Source organism: Trachemys scripta, unplaced genomic scaffold (assembly GCF_013100865.1).
Source record: "Trachemys scripta elegans isolate TJP31775 unplaced genomic scaffold, CAS_Tse_1.0 scaffold_28, whole genome shotgun sequence".
NCBI lineage: Eukaryota > Metazoa > Chordata > Testudines > Emydidae > Trachemys > Trachemys scripta.
In genome coordinates this window covers 1,322,060-1,336,703 of record NW_023260513.1, presented here as the reverse complement: position 1 = coordinate 1,336,703, position 14,644 = coordinate 1,322,060, and the positions used below count along the sequence as shown (strand labels likewise).

At 44.0% G+C, this 14,644-nt stretch overlaps 1 long non-coding RNA gene across 1 annotated transcript in view; it reads right to left on the bottom strand.

Moving 5' to 3' along the window:
• LOC117870452 overlaps nucleotides 1-5,347 on the bottom strand; it is a 28,213-nt gene extending 22,866 nt beyond the window's left edge. The window contains exons 1-2 of the long non-coding RNA XR_004643985.1: nucleotides 2,936-5,347; nucleotides 2,790-2,859 (exon numbers count right to left, since the gene is read on the bottom strand). This is a non-coding gene — a long non-coding RNA (uncharacterized LOC117870452). The remainder of the gene's footprint in view (nucleotides 1-2,789; nucleotides 2,860-2,935) is intronic.
• Between the last annotated feature and the right edge of the window lie 9,297 nt (nucleotides 5,348-14,644).

The following is a 14,644-nucleotide window of genomic DNA, read 5'->3' as shown; positions in this document are numbered from 1 at the left end:
TCCTCCTTTTGGAGGCACAAAATATGGTAACCCTAGGCTGGGACTGTGTCCTCTGGGGCCGGGATCGCAGCCGCCAGGGCCCAATAGGATGGCTGAGCCTTGTTCTCCTTCATCCACACACTCCAGAGTCCATGGTGAGACTGAAAGGCCAATGTTCCCTTCCTTTGCACAGACTCTGTGGCGATCCTCACAGCCCAGTCTTCCCCCAGCCCCACCTCTGTCTCCCAGCAATGCTAGCCTGAGTCGAATCCCTCCGAGTCCAGCACAGCTAAAAGATTATCAGATCTCTTGGGACCATCGGGCACAGACTGAATGGAGACTTTTCTTGTACTTCTCCCATCCGCAGTCCTATGAGGATAACAATAAAAACACACCACGTCCACGGGTCCTGGTATCCGATGATCATCGAGATGATGTTGGGTGTCTGGAACATAATGGTTACAAATTTAGTCTTATGCAAATAATTTAATCTGCGAAACATGCACCCATTTTAGTTTGCCATCTTTATTTATGCGGTAAATGAGTGGGCTGAGGCGATCAACTATGGAGTATGGAGCCGTCCATCTCGACTCCAATGTGTGATCCCTTTTGCCAAGTTTTAAGTACATTACCTGGTCCCCTGTCTCCCGGAGTCGGGGGTCTCCAGCCTTTTGCTGGTCCATCCGCTTGTTCATGAGCTCGATAGCTTGATTCACCCTGTATTGCAGGGTAGCTTTGTCCTCCTGTAACTGCTTCAGCCACTGCCAGTGTTCATACGTCCCGAGCGGGCTGTCTTCAGCGGTCTCTGTTATCTGCTTGGGGTTGATAGCCAGCCTCATGGCTTGTCCAAAGAGGATTTGATATGGCTGGAGCTTAGATTTTAATCTGTTGCTGCTGCGGGTGGCAGCTAGGATAAGCGGCAATTTCTCAGGCCAATTTTTCCCAGTGTTATCCACAACTTTTCTGAGTGCCTCCTTGATAGTTCGATTCATTCTTTTTACCTGTCCTGAGGATTGGGGCCGGTAGGGAATGTGGAATTTATGTGATTTCCAAGGCCCTGACCATGGAAGTGTAAATATCTCTCCTGCAAAAGACCCTTCATTGTCTGAGTCGATAATTTCAGGCGTTCCGTACCTACAGACCACCTCCGAAAACAACTTCTTTGCAGCAGTTCAGGCGCTATTGTTCTTGGTAAGAAAAGCCTCGACCCATCCTGAGAATGCATCTATAATCTCGAGCAAGTATCGGAATCCCTCCTTGCTCCTAGGCAATTTGTCAATGAAATCAATTTGGATTTTATGCCAGGGGCCCAGTCTCCGCTGGTGTAGCATCTGAGGTTGGTGTGGGGGTCAGGCCTTGTTTCTGGCACATTATATGCAATTTTTAACTCACGTGTCTACATCATTTCTATTTTATTTTTTTATTTTGCTACTTGCTTTAGCCTTCCCAGCGTCCCTTCTACTCCTTCATGCATAAACTGGTGTGCTATGTTTACCAGCTCTTGTCTCTCGATTCTCCCGGGGATATGAACAGTTTCCTGTGCCTTTTATTCCTGTCTTTGGGTTACCGCTGCTATTCCCTGGTAGTCTCTGGCTATGGCATCGGCAGTTATTCCATACGGTTTCGGCTGCTGAGACTTTCCCATGTACCTTTACATGCCTAATTTTTAGCTGATTCGGGTGGGCAGTAACCCAAGCATAAATCTATTTCCATTCATTTACATACGCTATGTCCTTTCCATCGGCAGCCTTCAGATCATTCCTTTGCCAATCCAACATCCAGTACTGTACCCCATTTACCCAAGAATTGCTGTCCGCATAGATGTACACAGTCTTGGAGCAGTTTTCCTTTTCATGCTGTTTTAAAACCTGGTATTCTGCGTGTAGTTTGGCATGCTGTGCAGAGCCGTGATCTACTTCCTCCTCTAGGTTTATGGCTGCATACTTGATTCATTTCTTGCCATGCACCACCATGGAGCTGCCATCGGTAAACCAAATGTGCTTTTCCTGGCCTACTCTTTCTAATTCCTTAAAGGGGGGTGCTTGTGATTGTGTATTCCTCTGGTTTAGTGTAACTTTTGGACATTCGTGCCCGGTCCCCCTTTTGATGAGGGCTTGGGTCAGCATATTGGGTTTGGATACTGTCTCCGCAGTGACTCCCCTGTTTACTAGGGTCAGAGTCCACTGGGCCATCGGAGTGTTCGATACCCTGCCTTCTATTAATTTCCCAGACAGAATGTACTTCAGAGGTGTGTGAGTGCTTTGAATGGTGTTTGGGGCACTGCCGGTGAGTGGCTTGAAAGATTGGACCGCCCATACAGCTGCCAAGCATTCTCGCTCACACGCATCAAAATTCAGCTCTGCTCCCTGTAGTTTCTTGGATTCGTACGCCACAGGTACTAATTTCTGCTCCTTATTTTCCTGTAATAGTGTTGTCGCCATTGCTACTTCATTTGCTGCTAGCCGGAAGACAAATGGTTTAGACTCGTTACAGAAACGCAGGGCGGGAGCCGTTAAGGCTTTCTGTTTTAAAGTTTTTAGGGCAGCATCTTGCTCGGAGCCCCACTCCCATTGTACCTTTTTCTTTAGCAATTTCCATAAGGGGAGTGTAATCTCAGCATACTTGTAAATGTGAGGCCGCAAAAAATTGAATCCTCCCAACAAAACTCGTAGGGAGTGTTTATCAGTAGGTGCTGGTAACTTAACTAGTGCCCTTACTTTCCTTTGATTTACTTGCCTTCCCTCCTGGCCGATAACAATGCCTAAGTAAACAACCTGGGGCTGCACAAGTTGTGCTTTTTCCAGGCTTACCTTAAATCCGGTGTCTTGGATTAAAGCAAGGACATCTCCCGTGAGTCTCTGCAACTGCGTCTCGGAGTCCCTGAAAATCAAGATATTGTTCACATTGGAAAATACGAATGGCCGATCCTGCGAGCTTAATCTGTCAAGCGTATTACCACATGATGGTGTGCGGTGGCTGGAGAATGCTGGAATCCTTGTGGTAAGCGTCGGAACGGGTATTGCTGGTCCCTTATGGTGAAAGCGAACCGGTCCTGTGAATCCGGGTGCAAGGGTATTGCAAAGAAATAGTTGGCCAAGTCTATCACTGAGAAATACCTGGAGGTGGCTTGAACCTTTTGTATGACTTGTGTCATGTCTGCCACAATGGGGGCCATGGGCACACTCCCTTTATTGATTGACTCTTCTGTAATCAATGGTTAAACGCCAAGATGGCCCATCGGCTTTCCTGACTGGCCACACAGGGGAATTGAAAATGGAATTAGTTTTTCTGACAACCCGCTGTTCCTCGAGGTCCTCAATGATTTGGACCAGCTGTTCTTTGGCTTCCCTGGGGTATCTATATTGTTTTTCGGGTGCTACTAATTCACCTACAATCTTAACACAGGCATTTATTTTCCCACAATTTGTTTTTTTCTTGTCCCAGACCGTGGGGAATTTCAAATACCATTCCTCCCTCTGTTCAGCCGTGAGAGCTGCGATAATTTTATTTCTCCCTCTGGCCACAATACTGCAATGATTTTCAGTTGGCAAGTATGGGGGGAGGTTCTCTAATCTCCATAAAATGTCTCGGGGTAAATCAATTATAATGTTATTTTTAAACAGCCAATCCGTGCCTAGAATCACTTAATTGGTCATGTATTTTGTTTGCATCAGGCCTCCTGATGTATTGAAACATGATACTGAGAAGGGGAGGCCTTGTACCATAAATGGAACTTGAATCCATTCTTGCCCGGTACTAGGCTTTCCTTGAAATGATTGTAAGGTCACCGCCTGCCCCTTGATTCCTTTTTGAGGGGTCACTTTAATTAGTGAGACCGCAGCTCCAGTGTCAATTTAAAGCTAGGATAGGAGCTTGATTTCCCTGCTGAACGTAAAGGTGGGGTCTTTCACCTGGATCCCAGGTCAGTTTTCCTATGAATCTCCACTGCTGAGCTCCTATATCAGGTGGAGATTCTGCATCCAGCGGGCTTCCCTAAAGTATTCCTGGTTTTCCTCCATTGGAGGGGGAGGAGGAGGAGGAGTGTTTGGAACCACTACTCCGGATACGTCTTTTCGCTGTTGGGCTTGTAATCTAAGAACCTCTTTTACAATGTCAGCGGTGGGTGCCCGGTCCCATTTTTCTCTGTCTTCTCCCATCTGAATTAGCACTTTCCGTATTATTCTGCGCATGTTGGACCCAAGTCTACTCAGATCGTCCGATTGTTTCCCCATATCAGGTACTTGCACTCTGGGTATCTCTGGGTACAGCCTGCCTCTTGCCCTATTATCTCCTCTGCCCCGCAATCGTCCCCTGGAGCAGCCTCCATGTGATCCTATTGTCCCTTTATGATTAAAAGGTATTCACACCCTTGGTCGTAGCAGGGCTGAGAAAAAGGGGAGTAGTTTAGCATCCCTCTCTCCACCCCGGACTGCTGGGAGGAAATAATTGGAGGTGGGTATACCCCCGGTCGTAGTAAGGTCGGGTAATAGGAGGAGGACTTAGATCCTCGCTCCAAGCCGAAAAATCCTAGGTGCATACATCCTCAGCCGTAGCAAGGCTGAGCTTGAGAAGAGAACTTGGCGTTCCTCGCTCTGATCCTGGGAAGGATTTTTATATTTGGTGTATGAACCCTCAGTGGTAGTAGGCCGAGTGATACAGAGGGAGGCTTAGTGTCTCTCCCTCTGGCCCAGAGAGGGTTAAGTTGGAAGCTCCGGCACTGGCTCGAGCAACAGGAGTAAGAAATATGTTCAGGTGGTATTTTCTATGTGAGACCCAACTCTGAAGGATATAGGAGTGTGGGCAAAGAGTGGTAGCACCTGTGTAAGAAATATTTAAAAGGAAGCAATCCAAAGATGATACCTTGTTCAAGAGATTTGTAAACAAGTCTTGCTCTGTTAAACCAAACTTTGAAGGATATAGGAGTTTGGGCAGTGTAGTATTTTTTGTGAGTGATATTGTGATGATTTCACAATTCTAAAAGAAATGCTTAAGGAAAGAAACCAGGAGGGGTGGGGTCTAGTTGAGGAGCCCACCCTCCTTGCTAAATTGGTAATGGAACAAAGCCTGTGCCCAGGGAAAGGGACGGTTCTGCAAGGAAAGCAGGATCAGGCCCAGACAAGCAGAAGTAAGAAAAGGAGTAAGTGCAGACATGGGGAAATCAGATCCCTGAAACAATACTTGGAATGGTGAAATCTGAGTTGATTAAGGTGTCTTTTGGGAGATGAGCAAGTGATTTAAGGAAAGAGGGTGAAAAGTTAACTCTGCAGAGGCTGGAGGGAATTAAGCAGTTAAACTTTGTGAAAATGTTAAAAAGGAAAAGTGTTCTAGAAAGAGAATTCTTGGTTTCTGTGCAGCCATTCTGAAGGAGAAATGGGCCCTTTTCCAAAGGAATGTCTGTAAATAAGCCAGGCAAAAAGAAACGATCTGATTGAAATCATTTGACTGGACAATTTAGTCAGATTTGCGAAAAGAACATAAGGGGGGTTCTATTGGAACTTAACCGCCCCAAATGTATAAAGGAAAGAAATATTTACACCATATGTAAAAACTGATATGGATAATGTTATAGAAGTTAAACTATGGAAGGAATGTGCATTTTCCCCAGAACATGTGCAGTGTATATTATAGAAGGGGTAAAAGGAAATGTGAAAACATACCATATTACTTAATTAAAATCCTATTAGGGCTCCAAAAGGAGCCACAATAGGTTGTGTTTTCTTTTTCAGATCCCTGTATGTTTTGAAAACAGGAGTTAAAAGTGAAGAGTAATCAAAACTCTGGTAAAAGTTAATTGTGTCCCTTTTAAGACAGAGTCTCTGAGCTGCTGGTGGCTTTGGATCCAAAAGCAAGCCAGAAAGCGTCTGTGTTAATGCAAATTACCTAACTGATAAAGGCAGAAGCCATTGAATCCCACCCCAAAAGGGGTAGAAACATGGTTTTTTTTGTCTTTCAGAAAATCAGGAAAAGCTGATACCAGCTGAAGAGCAATCCAGAATACCATGAATCTACTGTCACAATAGAAATTGTGGTTTTTGTGTTCTATGTTTTGTCTTGTGTTGTTTATCTTCTCACCGTTGTGTATTAAATATTGCAGGGAGACATCCTCAGGTAGCAGACACCATATTAGGAGGAATTGGTTTTGGATCAGGGATTATAAATACTGTAGACCTGCAGGTAATTAAGAATAAATGACAGGTTTCAGAGTAGCAGCCCTGTTAGTCTGTATCCGCAAAAAGAAGAACAGGAGTACTTGTGGCACCTTAGAGACTAACAAATTTATTAGAGCATAAGCTTTCGTGGACTACAGCCCACTTCTTCGGATGCATATAGAATGGAACATATATTGAGGAGATATATATACACACATACAGAGAGCATAAACAGGTGGGAGTTGTCTTACCAACTCTGAGAGGCCAATTAATTAAGAGAAAAAAACTTCAAAAACAGACTCCAACGAGAGACTGCTGAGCTAGAATTGATATGCAAACTAGACACAATCAACTCCGGTTTGAATAAGGACTGGGAATGGCTGAGCCATTACAAACATTGATTCTATCTCCCCTTGTAAGTATTCTCACACTTCTTATCAAACTGTCTGTACCGGGCTATCTTGATTATCACTTCAAAAGTTTTTTTCTCTTAATTAATTGGCCTCTCAGAGTTGGTAAGACAACTCCCACCTGTTTATGCTCTCTGTATGTGTGTATATATATCTCCTCAATATATGTTCCATTCTATATGCATCCGAAGAAGTGGGCTGTAGTCCACGAAAGCTTATGCTCTAATAAATTTGTTAGTCTCTAAGGTGCCACAAGAATAAATGAAGCTCTCTGTCCCAGCTACAGGACAGTCTAATACAGAAACAAATGGAAGTGAAAAACCATATACTGCTATAGTTATGGGATGTACTGAAATGCAGATACTTGCTTTGTCCACTTTGGAACACAAAATGTTTTGGGTAATATCAGAAAACAGTAAGGTTTTGGTACACTTGCTAAAGCAAAGAAAAAGATGACTAATACTTATCAGTATGAATGGATGCAGTATGTTTCTAGCATAGAAAGGTCAGACCTTTTAATTGGGGAAATTGTTGTTAAAATCGCACACCAACAGGCTCTGGAAGCAAAGATATGGAAAGTTAGCCCATTCCCCATATTGCACAGGGGATCCTTCTGGCTACTCCGGACCTCGAGCCAGTGGGCTTGGGAGGGAGGGAAGCTATTGGACACCAGAGGTTGTACCAAGTGGACTCCTCAAAAGTGGGTGTGCTTGTCCTTGCCTGTTGCTCCAGAGCCCTGTAGTAAAGACATTTCACTAGGATTGTGTATGTGGGATGAATTGAATAATGAGACCAAAGTACTATATAATGGACAATGTGTATGTGTTAATTCTTGGGAAGAAGTGTTTTGGAAGGATGGAAGTGTTAGCAGCCTTCCAATAGACAAATGTAAATGTAATGTAAGTACTGTGTTTACCAATAATCACATTTACTATTTGCCACAACCAAAGAAATCTCAGCTTACTGTAAGCACTGATTTAGCTGAGTTCTCTATCAATCTTGGCATTGAATGGCAGAAAGTTACCAATGTGAAAAACCAAACCATTCATATTATACATGCAAACTGGAAACATGTTAAGAATTGCCACCGCAGAAAGACAGATAACAGCTTACCATTGGTATAATGATTTTACAGGTTGGTCTCCCACTTCTAAAGGTATATTGTCAATTATGCTTCATCCATTGTTATTTGTGTTGGTATTATCCTGAATTTGCCTAATTGGAATAATATCTGTGTTGTTGGATAAAAAGAATGTTTGTTAAATTGCAACCACAAGCTCAAATTGCTTCTCAATATGTAGCTATGAAACAATTATATAAGATTTGATCCACACAAGAATTGTTCTTGAGGGGTCAAAAGGGGGATATGTAGGAGCAGGATTTTATAATTGTACTAATTGTACTATAAGAATTGATGTAAACTTTGATTTCATTCTGCCAGCCACCCTTTTTCAGTAATAGAAGGAATGACCATCTGAGACTGGAATCCTGTTTCCAATATGCATTACAATTAGGACCTGTTATAAAGTTTAGTTAGTAAGAGACAGGATTTTGTATTGTGTCTATGATAAATAGATTAGAGAAATGTTGAAGGCCTGAAGCCCCAATGTAAATTGTTTTAGTTATAGATTTAGCAAGGCTTGATTTACAATGTATTCTGCTGAATATAAAATACTGCTGTCTGTATACCTTTGAAGGTTTCTGTAAGAGATTGTTTGTGTGAATGAGGAATGGATGCATCAGGAAAAGATAAGGTATGAAAGCCATCACAAATCTCCAGATGGTCAAGAAAAAGTGAGAGACTTGGAGAGACCAGGAGACAATCAGAAAACATCCATTGTATCGGATGCCAAACATGTTAGCAGCATTGACGACCTCAGAGGTGAGGCAGGCACCCCCGAAGGTGAGACAACAAATAGGAGATAATGATGGGAAGCCCGACAATAACCATCAAATGATAACAGCAGAAAACCCCAAGATTAACACCACTTAAGGACTAATGATTACAGGATGACATTGCAAAATGCATGGACTCAAATGGGAATTTACAACTATCAAGCTGGGGTGTTTTGCCATGGAACTCTGGGTTCAGTCCTGCAAAGCCTCGGAGCATCGGATCGCGACCGACAGAGCCCAGCTCCTCACTTGTGCTCCATCTAACTGGCCATTAGATTGACTCAAGCTACAACAGACTGGTAACTATAAACATCAACTGGCAGGACGTGTGTGTGTGTGTGTGTGTGTGTGTGTGTGTGTGTGACTGAAAAGCATATGCTAACTGTTGTATTTTCAATAAATGCGGCGTATTTGCCTTTTCCCCCTGAAAAGATCCTGTATGCTTTGTATAGCATAATATCCGCTTCCTCCTCCCTTTCCTGTTGATAGCTGCCAAGGGAATGCTGGGAAATGTAGTTCCTTCCCTGCTCCAGGACTGGCTCTATAGGCAGGGAACTGGGCAAGGAACTACAGTTCCTAGGGCACCTTGGGTTCTCAGTTCCCATGCTGGATCCCTGCTGCTCCGAGGCTCGCTTTCAGGGCCTCCACTTCTGCAGCGCTGCAAAACCTGTCGGGCGCCACTAGATGCAGGCTCCCATTTTGAAATCACCTACTGATGACTTCTCTTTGAGTACGGCATATCAACTGCTTTTGCACCCACCTTACAAGTATATTTCATGTAGACCCCATTTCCCCAGTTTGCTTATGAGACTGTCATGTGGAACTTTGTCAAAAGCCTTCTAAAATCAAGATATATCATGTCCACTGCTTTCCCCCCTAGATCCACTAGGCCAGTAGCTCTGTCAAAGAAGGAAATTAGGTTGGTTTGCCACGATTTATTCTTTACAGATCCACAGTGGCTATTCCTTATAACCCTATTGTCCTGTCGGTCTTTACAAACTGATTGTTTAATCATTTGTTCTGGTATCGAAGTTAGTCTGAGTGGTCTATAATTCTCCAGGTCCTCTTTGTTCCCCCTTTTTGAAGATAGGAGCTATTTTTGTTCTCTGGGACCCCACCTATCCTCCACTGTCAGAGACAGGATACTGGGCTAGATGGGTCATTGGTCTGACCCAATAAGGCAGCTCTTATGTCTGTAACTCTTTTACCTCAGTGCCTATTGCAAGTGCAGGAACAGGGTAAATGAGAATCAGGCCTTTTGCCTGCAATGGCAATTTTCTTAGACTCTCCCGTTACCTGTGGTTCATCTTCTCCAGTGGGGAGCATTAATGGGGCCCAGTTTCCACTGTGTTATCCAGCCCAGCTCAATGGGTCTGATTTCCTGTTGCCTAGCAGCCATTGACCCCAGTGGGAAAACAAGTGCAGAATGCTCCTAAATACAGCAGCTTGCTTTTTTTGGTTCAATTTTTAAAACAAATTTGAACATAATTTTCATTTTTGACAAAGGCTTTCGCTAAACATTTTTTTTAATTTCCTAGGGGGGTTTTAACTAAAAATTTGAAAATATTTCCCCCATTTTCTTTCGCTTTTTCTCCTTCCATCAGCCCTTTTTCATGGCAAAATGGGAGAACAGAGGAGGGGAAAAAAGAAGGGGGAAGGGAGACAGATGTGATTTTTTTTTTTTTTTTTGGTATTTAATTGAAAAAAATATTTTTTTTTTTAAAAAAAGGCACAGACAATACGATTGTATTTACTAGCTCTGCTACCAGAGCAGATGGCGGCATTCTGCACTAGCGTGAATGACACCACAAGGTGCAGGACAATGGGGAACCGGGCCCAGGTTCGCTCCCCTTCTCTCTTCCCTGCCCTCTGTGCTATGGAACGTGACCTAGTCCTTAGAGCTTCCTTACACGCCGTGTCCTAACCTCCCTCTGCACTGATGCTGGTTGGAAGGTTTCCAGGATGTTTTGTCTATTTAGACTGAGCTTTTGGGGTGGAGACTGTCTGTCACTATGTCCATTAGAGTAGCACACAGAGGCCCAGACAGTCCCTGGCCCTGCTGAGATCAGGGACCCGTTGTGCCAGGTGCTGCATAGACACACTAGGAGAGACAGTCCCAGCCTGGCAGAGTTTGCAACCTAGGAACCAGAGGGGAAGTGACTTGCCCAAGGTCACCCAGAAGCTCAGTAGCAGAACCAGAAGGACCCCAGATCTCTTGAGTAGCAGTCCAGCTCGCCTATCTCCAAGGTAAAGGCAGCGTGGCCTTTAGGTGTTACTCAATGCAGATAACAATAATACCCTTTGGGGTGGGGACTGTCTTCTAGTGACAGTTTGTTTAGTGCCCAGCACAGGCTACTGCAATACAACTAACCAATGCAATAATAATACATACTAATATGCTATATTCAGCAGAGACCTGCAACATACCCAGACCTACCAGTGCAGTGTTCACCTGTGTTAATGGCAGCAGTGACCTCTAGTGGTTATATGGGGTAGTTCTCTATACAGAGCACCCAGTGCTGTAATTAGAGCCAGGGAATTTTCATCTGAGTCTGCCTGTTTGCAAATGCTCAGCTATTCACCTTCCAGGACCAAAATTTATTATATCATACAGGGTCGGTGGGTGAAGGGAGTTTGAGTGAAATCCCTTCAGCTCTTTCTGAGTTGAGAAAAGAGGGGAAAAATAAACTTTTCCCCCACCATGTCAAAATCAGATGGAAATTTTTGACCCGGGTTGCTCTAGGGTCAGATCCTGAGCTGGTGTAAATTGATGTGCTCCATGCTGACCTACACCATCTGGGAATCTGGCCCCTAGCACCCACTGAGGGCTAGGGCTTTTGACTGGCTGAAAAAATATTATATCGGCTTTATGTGAGTTCACAGACATCTCTGTTTCTTCTTCCGGGGGGCGCCGGGTGCAAACTCTGCCCCAAGGACTGGTGGGCTCACTGGGAAAAGTGCTACTGGGATTCTAAAAGGAGTCAATTCTGGAACGAGAGCTGGAAAGGCTGTGAATTGAGGAATTCACAAATGCGTGATCCAGGACCAAGAGGAGATGGTAAAGTGAAATACACAAGGCCAGTTCCCCAGCTGGCATGAATCAATGTAGTGCCACTAATTTTTTACTCCTTTACCACTCAGCAACTCTCAGGGAAACGGGTCTATTCTTCAGTACCACTGAAACTCTCCAGTGAGAGGGTATCATGCAGTGTGCTGGCCCCATTGGGACAGAATCCATTTTCCTTGCATGTTTTGAGTCTCTGAGAGATCTCCTGGTGAAATGGGAGGGGACTGTGTGTCTCTATATGTAGGGGGTGTAAGACCATGTGAGAGTCACCCAGATGCTTGCCTTACACTCCCCAGGATTTCATAAACACTATCACCGATGGTGCAAACCACGTCTGCATCAGCCTGAACAACACGTCCCACACCAGGAACTGGACGTGGGTGGACGGCTCCCCTTTAAATCAAACACTGTGAGTGTTGCCTGAGAATTCACTGTGACTAAGATACATTTTTCCTCAGCATTTGTAGATTTGTTAGGAAGGAACAATCAGTTGCACACACACGAAATGGGAAATGACTGCCTAGGAAGGAGAACTGCGGAAAGGGATCTGGGGGATCATAGTGGATCACAAGCTAAATATGAGTCAACAGTGTAACACTGTTTCAAAAAAAGAGAACATCCTTCTGGGATGTATTAGCGGATTGTTGAAAGCAACACACGAGAAGTAATTCTTCCGCTTGACTCCACGCTGATTAGGCCTCAACTGGAGTATTGTGTCCAGTTCTGGGTGCCACATTTCAGGAAAGATGTGGACAAATTGGAGACAGTCTAGAGAAGGGCATCATTAAAGGTCTAGAAAACATGACCTATGAGGGAGTATTGAAAATATTGGGTTTGTTTAGTCTGGAGAAGAGAAGAGTGAGAGGGGACATAACAGTTTTCAAGTATATAAAATATTGTTACAAGGAAGTGGGAGAACAATTGTTCTCCTTTACCTCTGAGGATAGGACAAGAAGCAATGGGCTTAAATGTCAGCAAGGGACGTTTCAGTTGGACATTATGAAAAACTTCCTAACTGTCAGGGTGGTTAAGCACTGGAATAAATTGCCTAGGGAGGTTGCGGAGACTTTGTCATTGGAGGTTTTTAAGAGCAGGTCAGACAAACACCTGTCAGGGATGGTCTAGATAATACTTAGTCCTGCCATGAGTGCAGGGGACTGGACTAGATGACCTCTCGAGGTCCCTTCCAGTTCTATGGTTCTATGATTTGCTCATTCTGAAGCTTTGCACATTTGGGCTCAGATTCCAAAGAGCTGAAGTGCAGGGCTCTGCATGTTTGGACAGGAATCTCTTCTAGCATCCCAGCAGGAGCTCAGGGTTCATGGGCGACTTGGTCATCGCTGCGATTCAAATGTTCTTAATGCAACCATCTGCTCTGCAACTAGGCAATAAATCAGGGCTTTGTTTCTCCTTTGGCTCCTTCTGATTCCAGGGCCTTGGATTAGACCATCTGGGTTCTAGTCCCAGCTCTGGGGGACAGCACGTTCTGATAATAAAACAAGGAGAGGATTAGGAATCTCTTCATCCCATTGGGCCTCAGTTTCCCCATCTTCATAGATTCCAAGGCCAGAAGGGACCAGTGTGATCATATAATCTGACCTGCTATATAAACACAGGCCACAGAACTGCCCCCAAAATAAACCTCAGAGCAGATATTTTAGAAACACATCCACTCAATTTAAAAATGGTCAGAGATGGAGAATCCACCAAGAACCTTGGGTTATTCTACCAGTGGTTAATTACCCTCACTGTTAACAAATTTATGCCTTATTTCCAGTTTAAATTTGTCTCGCTTCAACTTCAAGCCACCGGGTTGTGTTAGACCTTCCTCTGCTAGATTGAAGAGCCCGTTATTACATTTGTTCCCCATGTAGGTATCAACTCACCTCTTCCCCTTCTCTTTGTTTAGCTGAAGAGAGAGCAGTGTAGCCTTTTATTTTATTTCAAGTGAATTTTGTAATGTGGTGTTACACCACTGTGCGTTCCGATGTGGTCCCTACAGTTTCAAGCTTAACGGAGTAAGCTCTGCTTCTCGCTACAGATTTAGAGTCTCTAGGAATGAACAAAGACTAAGGGTAGTGACCACACAGACATTTACCAGTACAAAGTCTATCTGTTTTACAAGTTTTATTAAGGTTATGAATACCCCTGCATATAGAAATCCGACACAGACATATGCACAAGTTACAAATATACTCACAACCTTAACGGTAGTGTTAGGGTCTGATGGGTCTCGCATGGATTGCCCATCAATAGAGGGATGGTTCCTGCTGGACTTTCCCGTAGGGAGCTCAATTTCCCCGCTCTGGGCATCCTCTTTACAATGTGATTCGGTCTATACCTACATTCTGCACATGTCCATGCATGTAGTGTCAACCCTCTTTTTCCTTATTGGTCTGATGTCCCCTAGAAACGTACAGTACCCCGATTTCTATAGGTCGTGTAGGTTCTCTTTATTCTCATTAGCATTAATACACAACCCGTGTCCTGTGATGAAGGCACATGTTGGAAACAGATGCGCCTTTACAGCATTTTTATGATTTAAAATTAATCTTCTGGCTAGATTTTCACAATATCACCACTTGGTACCTCTTTTCCCGTAATCTTAGGGCACCGGGTTATTCTTCGGTCACTTGCTTATATCAGTATTTCTTAGCTCCAACAGCTAAGCTAAAATCTTGCAGGCCTCAGCCTGCAGCCTTGTGTTTCAGACCTCGTTACTTAGATACCGAATACATAATTAACTCTTCCGGCTACTAATCATTCTTATACTTCTATTATCCTACCACTTAACTCTATTGAGCATACAATGATTATATATGACGTAACCTGCTAGTTGATTATAACCATACAAGAAATGAGCAATAAACTAACACTATTGGCTAGAGAAGCTTTATAATGATCAACGAAAGGAGCTCAAACTTTCATTGAATTCAATGGGAGTTAGGAGCCGAAATACCTTTGTGGATCTGGGCGTTGGTGGTGTTAAATCGGCAGTGAGCGAGAGAGGAATCGGCCACAAGAAGAGAGCAGAGGTGGAATGATCCTGGCAAAGCTCCCAGTGACTTCAAGGGGGGCCAGGATCTCCCCGGAGACTTGTGGGGCCTGAATAATGGGGAGTGGTTATCAGAATGGGGGAAGAC